The sequence below is a fragment of the Canis lupus genome, chromosome 25 (assembly GCF_003254725.2).
Source record: "Canis lupus dingo isolate Sandy chromosome 25, ASM325472v2, whole genome shotgun sequence".
In the NCBI taxonomy this organism is placed as follows: domain Eukaryota; kingdom Metazoa; phylum Chordata; class Mammalia; order Carnivora; family Canidae; genus Canis; species Canis lupus.
Genome location: NC_064267.1, coordinates 43,650,182 through 43,663,402, shown reverse-complemented (window position 1 = coordinate 43,663,402; position 13,221 = coordinate 43,650,182). Strand labels below are relative to the sequence as shown.

The following is a 13,221-nucleotide window of genomic DNA, read 5'->3' as shown; positions in this document are numbered from 1 at the left end:
TTTTTTTTGAGATTTTATTTGTTTATTCACAAGAGAGACAGAGAGGCAGCGACACAGGCAGAAGGAGAAGCAGGCGCCCTGCAGGGAGCCCGATGCAGGACTCGATCCCGAGACCCCAGGATCACACCCTGAGCCGAAGGTAGGCGCTCAACCACTGAGCCACCCAGGCATCCCTCATTTGTATTTTTCTGTATGTTTCTAACCTTCCCAAGTGGAAGCAGCCACACGCACGAACCTACAGACACAAAGAGGCTCCCTGCCCTGCTCACCACCCAGCAGGGGAGCCAGGCATAGTCAGAAAGGCCCGAGGGCCAGAGCCGAAGGACTCGGAGGAAAGAGCCGATGAGCTCTGCCTAAGCAGTTATGGAGGGCTTCCCGGAGGAAGCGTCCTCGGAGCTGGGACTTCAAAGATGATGAGCAGTGCTGCTCCAGATGGATCCGGACTTCCCGGGCTGAAGGCTCCCCTGGCCCCATCTATTTCGTGGGGCAGAGCCGCAGAGCCCACCCTCTGTGGCTCCTTGCTGCGCTGTCCCCATCGCCCATCCTCACCTCCCTGCACCTTTGAGACAGCATATGTCCTCCCCCATGTCTCCGTGTTCTGACCAAACCAAATAAGCAAATCAAACAAACAGCTAATAATGCAGCTTATCTGTGGGATAACGGAACTTTAGTTCCAATGGAGGCGTTTCATTTGGACTAGCCTTTTTCTGGAAGCTTCTGAGTCACCTAAGCCTAAACACAGAAGGGGAGGGGCACCAGCCTGGCCCAGTAGAGTATGCTTCTCTTAATCTTGGGGTCGTGAGTTCAAGCCCCCCGTTGGGCATGGAGCCTACTTATAAATTAGTAAATAAAATAAATAAATTGGGACGCCTGTGTGGCTCAGCGGTTGAACATCTGCCTTTGGCTCAGGGAGCAATCCCGGAGTCTTCATCGGGCTCCCTGCATGGAGCCTGCTTCTCCCTCTCCCTATGTCTCTTTCTCTCTCTCACGAATAATAAAATAAAACAAAAATAAAATAAAATAAAACCAGAAAGCGATTATGGAAATAACCCAGGCCCACATCCCACCCTGGGAGCCAGGATCCCTCCCAAGTCCCCTTTGGGGATCACCTTGTGTCAGCCTGAACACCTGCGTGCACAGATGAGCACACAATCCTGCACGGACACCCATGCACCCAGCCTGACTTAGAAGTGCCCACGCCCCCAGGTAACCTCCCTACCTCCTGCCAAGCTCCTACCCTATGCCTCCCTCCCCTGCCTGGAACTAGGGACACAGTGGGCTAGGGACCACCCGGCTCCATAGGCTGGGGAGAGGTGAGCTCTGCTTCCTTCTTCCTGTGTGGTCTTAGAGAGATCAACTGACGTCTCTGAGCCTCTAAGCTTCTTTTTGTAAAGGTAGGGACGGGATGAGGAAAAAGATACAGTTTGTAAACTGTGAACTGCTCTGCAGATGCTGTTTATTATGATGAAGCCATGTGAGAGTAATTACAGAGCAACCATCAAGGATTATAGAACAATAAGGGGCAAATGGCACACATATGTGCCAGGGAGGCCCCCCAGGAAGAGCACTTTGAGCGGAGTCCTCTCGTGGCTGCCATTTGGGTGGTATCTCTATGCCCTGTTTTCCTTGCACAAGATAAAACGCCTCTAATGCTCAAAGCCAGCCTGGGGAGGGGGGTCAGCCCAACGTGAGACCATGAATGAGGACCTGTTGGTTCAGAGACTTGATCACACAGCTCAGAGACAATAGGCCGGGACTGGAATTAGTGTCTTCTGGCCATGAAATGTAGGTGCTTTCCATTCTGTAAGGACAATAGGACAGTTTTCACGCCAGAGATCTGAGAAGATGTGAGTCGCATGAGTTGATGAAGAGAAGTCACTATTTGCTATGGGGAAGGGCATTCATTCATTCATTCATTCATCAACACCTGTTTCTGAACACCCATCACCTGTTGAGTAAATGAAGATAAGGGGTGGAGTGGCATTGAAGGGATGTATGTGGGCTCCTGAGGGCGTTTGTGGCGGAGATCAAGGTGGTGCCTTCCTCATCCAAGTTAGTCCTAAAGCCAAGACCCAGCCGGAGGCTGGCAGGGCTCAGCCCCAGGCAGTTACTGGGAACTTCTTATGCATGGACAGAGCCTGTTTTTCATCAAGACCGGTTAAGTGAATCCCAGGGCTTCAGTTGAGGGGGGCAGGAAGGCAAAGGGAGAGAGGGAAGGAGGATGAGGGGGGCCTCCCCTGGGTCACTCAAGGGGCCCAGGGGATGAAGGGAACGGGAGACAGAGCCTGGCAGGGCAGCCAGGTTGGCGGAAGCAGGGCTGGGCCCAGGTCCAGGGCCACCAGCCCTGCATGAGGGAGGGGTGGGCGGATGCAGGCAAGCTGGACCCGAGGGAGCAGGGAACAGCCTGATTAATAGGATGATAGGGGCAGATGGACGGGCAGCCAGGGCTGCTCTGGACACCAGCCTCCCGCTCCCCGGCCGCCAGCCAGGCCAGTGGTCTGGGGGCAGGGACACCGCTGGCCTCTGGTGGGGGTGAGGCTGTGGTGAATGAATCACTGGCCAGTGCCAGGAGCCTGCAGGCCTCAGCACTCGCTCCCGGAGGACTAGCTAATTCACTTGGAGGGAGGCCGGGCCGCTAATGACAAGAGCAGCCTGCCTGGGCCCTGCTCAGCCCCATGCACACTGACCACTAAATGAGGAGCTGGGCCACAGGGGACAGGAGGACCCACCCCTGGCACAGGCTTGGCCGGGGCTCCCCACCTGCCTTCAGGAGAGGCACCAATGCCCCTAAGGATGGGGAGCCCCCCTACCCTGGACCAGATGAAGAGGAGGCACAGACTCCCCCTCCTGAGCTCCAAAGAACCTGATTACGGTGGGACAAGTAAGAATCAGGTTGGAGGGGAGTGGACAGGGCGGGCCAGCCTAGCCCTCCTGTCCTGGGAGAAGGCGGAAGAGGAACCTCGTTCAGCCAAGGCACAAAGCCAGGTTGTGAGCTAGGCCCCACCAGGAATAGACATTCAAGTCCCCGAGAAACAAACCACTTGGAAAACAAGGCCTGGCACCCTGCCAGGCCGTCCCTGACGCATGCTGTTTGCTGATGGCGTAGGTGTGGCATTCCCAGGCTGACCCCTATGGTGTTCATGCCCCAGGGTTTAGTGAGCACATACTGCAGGGCTCTCTGCTGGAGTCCAGATGCTGTCTCAAAGGCTCAGCCAGGAAAGGGCTCAGCACACAGGAATCGAGACAGGGATAACACCCAACTTCCACGCACCGGGTGCCCAGCCCCACACCGGGACTCTGCATGTGCTACCTTGCTGTCCTTGCATATACCTGTAAGGCAGTGACCGTTAACCATGCCCATTTTATGGAGGATGCCCATTTTATGGATGAGAAAACTGAGGCTCAGAAGACTGGCTTGATGGCCCAAGGCCTTTAACCTGTAGGCAGCAGAGGCAGGTCTTCAATGACTCCCAGGTGTAACCTCTGCCTTGTAGCTCCAGGACGCTGGGTTCCAGGGTTGGGGGATGGGAAGACTTCAGGCTTCTGTCCTTACAGAATCAGAGGCCTCACCAGTGGCCCAATGGGGCCAGAAGAGCTGGGCACTGGTGAAAGGAAGGATTAAAGGGCTTGCCCTTGGGGTCCTAGCATCCATTTCAGTATTCTGAGTCCCCCTCCCAGGAGACAACATGTCAACAGACTCTTGGACAGACAGTGGGGAGAAAGGAAGGGATGCAGGCCTGTGAGGTCCCTGGGGGCTGTATGGTCCCGCCGGCCTGGCCCTGAACACGCCCTGAACACCGGGCTGGCTCTCCCCTCCTTGTGGTGGCTGCCATCCCTGCGCTGTGCCCCAAGGCCCCCCAGCTCATCTCTAGGGCCGAGAGGAGCGAGACCAAGCAGGGCCTCAAGGACTCTGTGGCCAAGCGGTCGCCAGGCTCAGTGGCCTCCTCCAGCGCTGGGGAACAAAGGTGACCCGGCTTGGGAGGGAGGGTGGTGACCACATGCTCCCCCTCCCGCAGCAGCTGGGCCTGGAGGGAAGGGGCCTCGGGCGCCCTCTGCTGGCCTGGTAGCTCCAGGAGGAAGGGGGTGGCAGTTGCCTGGGGGCTGGCTGCTCCTCCTCCTGAGCCTGAGGCCTGGCTGAGTGTGCTACCTGCGTGTGCGAGAGTGTCCGTGCGGGCCTCTGAGTGTGTCTCTGGGTGCCTGTGTGCAGCATGCCTGCGTGTGAGCGTGTGGCTGCGCGTGCATATCTGTGTCTGTGGGAGCACCTATTGAGGTGTGTGTTGGTGTGTGTGCACATCTGTGTTGTGTGTGTGTGTGAGTCTGTGCCTGTCTGAATGTGCACTTGTCTGTGTGCATATGAGTGTGTGTGTAAATGCACATTCCACCTGTGCCCCGGGTGTGTGGAGTGTGAATGGATCTGGGCTTTGGCCTGCAATAGTTGCAAGGCCTGCGGCTGTTCAGCTGAAAACACCCTGGTCAGGTGGTCCCCGGAGTGGACAGCTCACGTGGGCACCGGCGGGAGGCTGCGAGGGGCAGAGCTGGCCACTGGCCACTCTAATGTTCACTCTGTGCCTATGAGGAGAGAGAGAGGAGGAGGAGGAGCCCCTTCCATCCCTAAGGAACTCTGCATGTGAGCAGTTAGAAATGAGATGAGAAATAAGATGACAACAACACTCATAGGTTTAGGCCTATGAGGGTCTAACTCGGCCTGGAGCAATCCCAGAATGCTCCATAGAGGGGGCAAGCCCGAGCAGAGGCTTCAGGGCACAGAGATGGAAGTGAGGGCACACCAGACAAGCAAAAGGTTCACTGGGAGCCCAGTGGTGAAAAGCTGGGCCAGAGAGGGCACCAGGCACAGGTGCCCCGATTATGCCTGGTGTGGGGGTGTCACTGGAGCAGTCTGGCAAGGGCAGAGATACTGCGGGGCCAGAAGGTGGATGGGGAGCCCTCTGCCTCCTGCCAACAGTCGGGAAGGAAGGTCCATGGTTTTTCCTTTTGGGGGGTGTGCAGGCACTGAGTCGGTTCTGCTTGCCGCAAGGAACTACCTCAGGACGAGGATGCCCAGGGCACCCACACTGACCACAGATGCTCAGATGCTGGGCCCTGGAGCCCTGTGGAGGCCTGGGTGCTGCAGAGATCATCCCACTCCCCCTCCAAGGCCCAGTGAGGTCCATGCTGCGCCAGCTGCAGTGGCCTCGGGGCGCCTCTTTTGCCATCAATGCCTCCTCTGTGGCCTGGGCCTGAGAGGGTAGGCTGGGTAAGGCCTTGGGCCCCAGCCAGCCTGGTCCCCTCTCAGGGTGGCACCAGGCCGGCCTCCTCGGCACTGGCCTCAGGGTCTTCAGTGGACACTCTCCATCCTTAGGGCCTGGTGTTCCTGAAGCCCCCGGCCGAGGCTCGTCCTACCCTGGTGAAATCAAGCCGAGGGAAAAGTTCCCGGGATACATACTCCTTTGGGCTCAACAAAATGGGCACATGGAGGGCACCTGGGTGGCTCAGTGGTTGGTCTGCCTTCAGCTCGGGGTTATGATCTGGGGTCCTGGGACGGAGTCCCACATTGGGCTCTCCCTCTGCCTGTGTCTCTGCCTCTCTCTTTGTCTCTCATGAATAAATGAATGAAATTAAAAAAAAAAAAAAAGGCACATGGGCACAGACGCCTGCCTATGGGAGAAGTGCAGCTTTACTGTTCTGAACTCTCGTGGCCTTTTTAAGTCAAGCCCCATTTACCAGCTACAACCCTGCGGGTGCTGGCCTCTTAGTTCCACGCTGCCTTTTCCTACGGGGTACCCAAGGCCTTGTATGGGAGCCGTGGTTGGTCTCTGCAAGCCACTGCTGCAACAGCCCTGGTTCCTGCCTACCCACACACCCGCTCCGGCTGAGCTTGGGCTCGGGGACACGTCCTGTGCTCCTGGTCTGCAGCTACGCAGCCATTGCCATGCGGGAAGGGGCGGGGGGGGGGTTCTCCAGAGCCGCCAACCTTCTCACTGTATACACCACCGCTCCCCCTACACTCACCAAGAAGGGAGGTGAGGAACCATGCACCCCTCTGACCACGTGGAGGCCACGCTGTGACTCAGGAGCCTGGGCCCCCTTTCAAACCACTCTTTCCCTACTAGTGACAAGAGTACACTTTCAGGAGAGTTCTGCATGCATCGCATCACCTAGCCCTCCCAACAGACCCACAGGGAGGTCTCGTGTTGCTTCCAAATTACAGCTGGGGAAGCTGAGGCCCAGAGAGGCCCAAGGTTCAGACTGGAACCCAGACCTGTCTGACCCCAGGCCCACACCTACAGCAGGCCACTGCCGCCCTGCATCCAAACACACCTCGCCACCTCTCACTGGTTTGTGGCCATGGGCTCTCCGCCGCCCTGTCCGTCTTGTTCCTTGCTCTTCATCTTCTGTGGCTCCTACAGATTCCAGATAAAGCTCCTGTCACGTTGGCATTCAAGGCACCTCTGTCACCCGGCCCCACGGCTCCTCCTCCTTGTGAACCTGTGCTCCCGTGTCTATCATTCTAGTCTCCAAGCCGTTGCCCAGCTCTCCGGCCTCCGTGGCCTGCCCTCTCTTCCTGCCCATTCCGGCCTTGAGAGAGGGAGAGGTGAGCCACTGAGAAGGAAAGTGAAGGGACAGTCCTCCCCACCACCATGCTCTGGCCAGGTCTCCTCCCTGCCGCTCCCTGCAAAGCTCAGCCCCAGGCTCCCGAGGCACGGGCCCACAGAAGCCCCAGGCCCAAGACGTGCAGCTTGCCACGGTCCCGCCTCTGTCTTTGGAGCCTGGTGGAAGGCTGACCCTCTTCTGGAGCAGGTGTTGGCAGGGAGCTGGCGCATCGAGGGAAAAGAGGCAGCAGGCGGAGGGGAGCGCACGAGAGCTGCATCCCCTCCTGGTACTGCCTCTCCCTGCCCCTGGGAGCGGTTGCTAGGCTGGCACGCAGCAGCAGCAGGAGCACACACTCCTGTGCGGGCACAGCCTGTCAGCTGCACCCACAGCCCACAGGCAGGAGTAGCCACGGGCACGGGTGACACTGCGCAGGGAAGATGCCGAAGGGCCAGCCAGACCCTGGGCGGCACGGGGGAGTGGGCCTAGACAGAACAGGGCCCTGGGGCCACAGCGGAGGAAACTTCCACAGCTGTCCAGGTGGGGGTGACCAAATGGTGGTGGGGGTTCCCACACCCGACACCCAGGGTCCTGGCTGCTCGTCCTTGTTTATCTGCATCTGCCACCTTCCTGGCATTACGGGAGGCCAAGGGGCTGATGGGCCCATCCGCAGCCCGGGTCTGCTGCTCTGTCCCTGTAGGCGTAGGCCCCAGGGCCAGAAGACTCTTCCAGGCCTCAGGTCTGGGAGCCTCCTCTCTTCTCCAGAGTTCCAGGTACTCAGAGCTTCTCCGCGGGCCTTCATTTCAACCAGGCATTCAAGAGGCTGGGAGTCTGGGTCCGCTCCAAATCCTAGGACGCCCTTGGGCTCCATTAGGCTCTGGCCTTTCCTGTAGGCTTCCCTGAGGCTGCTCTCAGGATGTGTGTGGCCTGAGGGGGGAGGATTTGAGCCTTGGGCTGAAGGGGCCAGATCACCAAGCCTGGGTCCCTCCTGCCCTCCCCTCTGCAGTCCTAGGAGCAGATGTACAGCTGGGTGTGAGTGGTGAAGGCCCAGAGTGGGGGGTGTGGAGGGAGGGGCACAGTGATTCTGGGCAGACTCTTCAGCTGGCAGAGGCTCCTGCCAAGACATTTCCCCGCCCCGCCCCCCTCCCCTCCACTCATTATCAACTTGGGGTTTGTGTGCAAACAGCAGCTGGTCTCTTTTGTCGGCCTCCCCTCCCCCCTGCCCCTTCCCTCCTCCCCAATGCCTCCCAAATGGCTTTTCCATCTCAGGCCCTGCTTTTCCTTCCAGGTAATTTAGATGCTGAGGCTCTGGGGAGCACCTGAGAGGGGAGGCAGCCCCTGGCCAGCCTTGGCTCTGGGTCCTAAGTTCTCCTCTAGCCCTTCAAAGACACAATATTAAACTCATCTGGGACATGACATGAGAGCCAGAGAGGATGAGTAACAGAGCAAAGTCAGACTGGGCAAGTGCAGAGCCAAGCCCCAGACTCAGGTATGCCTGTTTGCAGAGCCTGTTTGTAGAGTCTGTTTGCAGAGCCTGTTTGCTGATCCAGTTCACACACACATACCCAAGCCTTAGCTATTCTTCTGATCATCCTACGGCCTGGCACTGCTTCTATTAGGGTCCCTGGGAATATGGTTCCACTCCCAACGTTCTAAGCTGTGTCAAGGACTCCAGCTGAAGTAATTCTGTGTGCCTGGGGCTAAGGTGGCAGGGCCCTGTCAGTTAGAATCAGGAGTTGGGATTAGATGCTGAGGACAATGGGAAAAGGAACTTTGCAAACAGCAAACCCTGTAGACTGTGGAGACAGAGAGCAAGGAGGCTGATCAAGACAGGAAAAAGTAGAAGAGCATGGGCCAAGGCGCTGGTCCTAGGGCAGCGGGGCAGCCAATCTGGAAGCACAGCCTTGGTGACAGTCTGTGGGTAAGAGGGTTGAGGATGACACCCAAGTCTCTGGCCTGGGCAGTACAGAGGAGTAGGTGCAGCAGGATTAGAATCTTGTGTTTGAGACAAATTGGCTTTGAGATGCTTGAGGGATATCCAGGTGGAGGTTTCTGGAAAGATCCAGGAGACTGGTTATAGCAGGGCAGGTGGAGGTCTGGGGGTGGATGAGCTCGCCAAGATATGGAATAAGGGGAGAAGGGAATTGAGGATGGAGTCCTGAACAGAAGGCTCAGAGGTCAGGTCAAGGGAGGGCATTGTGGCAGGCACGGGGTGGGGGGGTGAAGGGGTGGGGAGGTGGTAGGTAACTACTGGATTTGTGAACTTGAAAGCAGCAAGGGCTCCCACAGGGCAAGTCCATGGTATGGCAGGGGCCGTGGCCTGCTGAGTGGGTGTGGTGGCTCCTTACCAGGCGGTCACTCTGTTCTTCAAAGATTTTAGCTATTTTAATCCTTGTAACAGGCCTAAAAGGACAAGCCTCAATCTCAAATGGAACCAAGATTAGGCCTGAAGGTGGCGGAGAGTGACTCTGGTCGTATTTGGGATGATGGCTTGCTGCTGTCCCTTGAGTGCGCACGCAGGGAGCACCACACTCTGCCAGGCGGTCGGGTTACTGAGTCTGGGTCCCTGGGATCCTGCCTGCTGCACTGGCCACACACCCAGACCGGACGGGCCCGCGCTGGGTGAGTGGGCGACACCAGAGGCACCTGCGCCTCCCAAGAGCAGCACAGAGAACGCAACCCCCAAGAGGAGTCTGGAAAGAAGCCGCGCGGCTCATCAGAGGGAAGCAGCCTGCGCAAAAGCGGGGAAGCGCAGGGGGAGGGAGGCTCTGGCCCAGTGAGAGGGGTGCAGCCCGGGCGCCCGTGCTCCCACCCGGGGCTCCCCCGTGGCCCCTGCCCGTGGCCAAAGGTCGGCCTCTCGCCGGAGCTTCCCCGGGGCGGCTGCCCGCAGGCCTGCGCCGGTGCCCCGGGGCCGGGCCTACACACGCGCGCGCACACCGGGCACACGGCGCGGGCACACGGGCCGGAAGTCGCGGGCTGCAGCCCGGCGCGGGGCGGCGGGGCCGGGCGGGGGCCGGGCGGGGGCCGGGCGGGGGCCGGGAGCGGGAACAAAGGACGCGGCGGGGCGGGGGCGGCGGGGCCGGGCCGGGATTGGCGGCCGGGGGCGCGGGGAGAGGCCCGCCGCGCGGGGATTGGCCGCGGCCTCCGCGGGGCCCCCGGCGCCCGCCCCGCCCCTCGCGGCAGAAACCGGAGCCCGGCCCGCCGCCCCGGAGCCGCCCGCGCCCCGCCACCTGCGGGTTCCCGCCCGGCCCCCGCCGAGCCGGCTGCGCACCTAGCGGCCCCCGCCCGCCCCGCCCCGCCCCGCCCGGCTGCGCGCGGGTCCCCAGGGCCCGGGGCGGGCGGGCAGCCTCCCTGCGCCCCGCGGGGCGGGGATCCGGGCACGGGAGGGCCGGGTCGCCCGCGCGGAAGTGGGGTCGGCAGGACCGGCTGGACCGGGAGGGGGTCCGAGAACAGGAGGCGCCCCGAGGGGACCGCCCGGGGGGGCTGGGGGGCCCGAGGCCCGCTCCTGGGGGGTCGCTGGGGCTGAGGGCGGCGCCGACCTGCCAGACAGGGCCCCGGCTGGGCTTGGGGTAGGGGAGGTGGCGCCCGGAGTGCCCCGGCAGCCGCCGCTCCGTGCTGGGGGAGTCCCTGCCGAGGGGCCTGCCGACCCCGTCCCGCTTTCTCAACTGCCTGGGAGGTGAGGGAGAAGGGGAGGGGCGGGGGACGCGGGCCACCAATCACAGCCTCAGCCCCACTTTGAATCTGGGCTGGCGGCTCACCTGGCTGCCTCTTTGTCCCCACTTGCCTGCCTAGACACGTCCCACTCCACCCCCACCCTTTGGGAAGCTCTCCCCCACCTACCTAGTTCTTCTCTCCTGGTTTTCCTGGCTGGGACTGACGCTGGACCTTGGTCTTCCCCGGGAGCTCTGGTGACTCCAAAACATGGCTCGCTCTCTCTCTGCCCCATCCTGGGCCCTGCATTGAGACCTAAACTGCGGGGTGTGGGGCCCCCCATCTCCCCATGATAGCCACCAAGAGCCAGTGGTGCTGGGAGCCGAGCGGGCAGGAGCCGAAAATATGCAGCGAAGGTCCTGGCAGAGGGCTGGTCCAGGCACCAGCTCTGTGACCCAGGGCAAGCCCCTTACCTCCGAGGTGGCTCCTGCAGTTGTGAAGCTAAGGTAATAAGGATCTACTCCCAGGTTGTTGTGAGGATTAGATGAGATCCTGTAGGAGACTGAAGCCTCGAAGTGTGTGTGGGAGAGCAGGGGATGTTTCCCGCCTGTCCCACGCTGGGCGACAGGCAGCCAGAGAGGGTGAGTGAGACTCCCCAGTCCTGCCCTGCGGGCAAGGGTCAGGGTGTCAAGTTGGATGACAGAGAACGGCACAGTGCCATCCCCGTGGAGCCCAGAGCCCCCAGACCCTGAACGGAAGGGAGCTAGAGTTTAGGGTTCCTGGCCTCACACATCCCCCAGGCTCTCCAGGGAAGGTGGGGCAGGGGAATCTGGGGGTGGCTCTTTTATATGTTCTGGTTTGAGGATATGGAGCCAGGGGCCTACAGGTTTCTCCCTTCGGATGCCCCACAAACTCCTACCCTCTCCCAAATCTGCTTCTCCATTCACTGCTTTCTGCCCTGCCCCCGCCCCACCCCCCAGCTCTAGCATGAAACTTGTCCCTCCAGGCTGCTTCCTTAATGTTTCTCAAATCTGTCTTACCTGTCTTCTCTCTATTCCTCCACTGCCATCTTAGTCACAGCTGGGACCATGATGATGACCTCTACCTGACCAGTGTCACCCTGCCACCAGGCTGCCCTGCCCACCACCCCCACCAGCACCCCGCAGCCTCCCCTACAGCCAGCATGAAAAACTAACTGTTGTTCCTTTCCTACTAAAATTCTCTAGTGGCTCCCCGCTGCCCCTGGGGCTCCCTGACTGGGCCTACCAGCGGGCCTAATAACTGGGTAAGCCCACACTCTCCTGCCGATGATTGAATCCTGAGGCCATTCCTTGTGTTGTTTTGTTCTGAATTAAGTAGGCTCCACACTGTGACTTGAACTCACAACTCTGAGATCAAGACCTGAGCTGAGATCAAGAGTCGATGCTCAACTGACAGTTACCCAGCTGCCCCTGAGGCCATTCCTTGTTAACTGTGTCTTGGTTTCCCCATCTGTAAAATGGGGATGTGTTCCCACAACTGGCGGTAACAAGTGGGCAGGGTTCCTAGTGCTTGGCACATAATCATACTGACCCATCTAATCCTTACAGCAGCTCTGTGTATAAAGTGAGCATCATACCTGCCATACTGCACCCACAATACCCCCAATGAAAGTAGAATAATGGGATAACCGAGTTCATACAGTTATGGATTAGAGGAGCTAATGCATATCAAAATCCAGAAGAGCTTGGAGCCCAGTACATTCTAGCTCTTATTTTTTGACTCTGCCTCTCCTGCCAAACTTTCGCCCTCTAACCTCCAGTCCCACTGAAGCAAAGGTAAGTGCCTCTTCCTTTGCGCTAACCACCTTTCCCCTCCCCTGCCCCCTCTCTGGGTCCTCTCACCTGGCAGAGAACCGGAGCTTATCACATAGTTAGGAATCCGTGGAGGAGGGTTGGGGAGGAGCCTGGGCTGAAGGGATTAGCCAGTGCTCATGCGCCCCCTTGTGGCTATCCTGGGCCTTCCAGGCCTTGACCCAACCTTTAACATGGGAGGGCGGAAGACCATCTCAAGGCCTGGGAAGGTAGGCGAGGCAGCCTGAGGCCGGAGTCTCACCCACGTTACTCCCAGGGTTTAGGCCCTGGGGGCGGCAGGGATCTGCAGCCCCCTGGCCAGCTCGACATTTCTTCCTCTTCTCTCCGAGAGTTCTGTTTGTGTGTATTCGTCAGTGTGAGCTGGACTGTGCGCCCCAGAGGCCAAGAGTTCAACTGTGTCTCCACATGGCAGCAACAGTTTCTGTTTTTCAGGACATGCCTGGCGGATGGGGCGGGGTGGGGGGGGTAATAGTCAAGCTCACCTTCAGGTCCCTTGCTTGTGTGTGGCTACCACCCGACCCCATCTGGGCTGAGAACACTGAGCCTCTCAGCCTGCCAGTGAGCCAACGGTGAGCTGCAGCCTGTCACTGGAACTTTCTGGATCTTAGTGAACTCCATGGTGTCCAGGTCTCTGTGTTCTGGAAAGACAAATCCCTAAACTCTGTGTCTTCTTGCACACATCGACAGCTATTGGGCTGCTCTGGGCCTGTGTGTGCACCTCGAAGGGGAGCTGGTTTGCTTCTCCCCGTGCTTCTGTGGTCCCACTTGCTTCTGCGTGGTCCTGAGTCGTAGGCCCGCATTCACGAGCGTCTCGGGGGTAGGATACCTGTGTCTCCCCTAGTTATTTTGCCAGATTATCTCCCTGTGCACAGGCAGGCTTGCATAAGAGCGAGGAATTGGAGTCAGACACGGCTGAGTTCAGATTCAGCTGTGACCTAGCTGTGTAATTGTAGACAAGGGATTTAACTTCACTGGGCCCCAGATTCCTCCTCTGCTCAGCGGTGATAATAATGCCTATTTCCTAGGTTGTCGTGAGAAGTAAATGAAATGAATAGAAAGCCGGGGTGTGGTGGTGACGGGCACACAGGAGGCAGGTGATAAATGGTGGTGATTACTGGTGCTGGAATGT

At 59.3% G+C, this 13,221-nt stretch overlaps 1 long non-coding RNA gene across 1 annotated transcript; it reads right to left on the bottom strand.

The window, feature by feature from the left end:
- Positions 1-1,206: 1,206 nt before the first annotated feature.
- LOC112669893 (uncharacterized) lies at positions 1,207-12,239 on the bottom strand. Its single transcript, XR_004818676.2, has 3 exons — positions 12,123-12,239; positions 10,429-10,905; positions 1,207-1,801 (listed from the first exon to the last, which is right to left on the bottom strand). It is a non-coding gene; the product is annotated as an uncharacterized LOC112669893 (long non-coding RNA).
- Between the last annotated feature and the right edge of the window lie 982 nt (positions 12,240-13,221).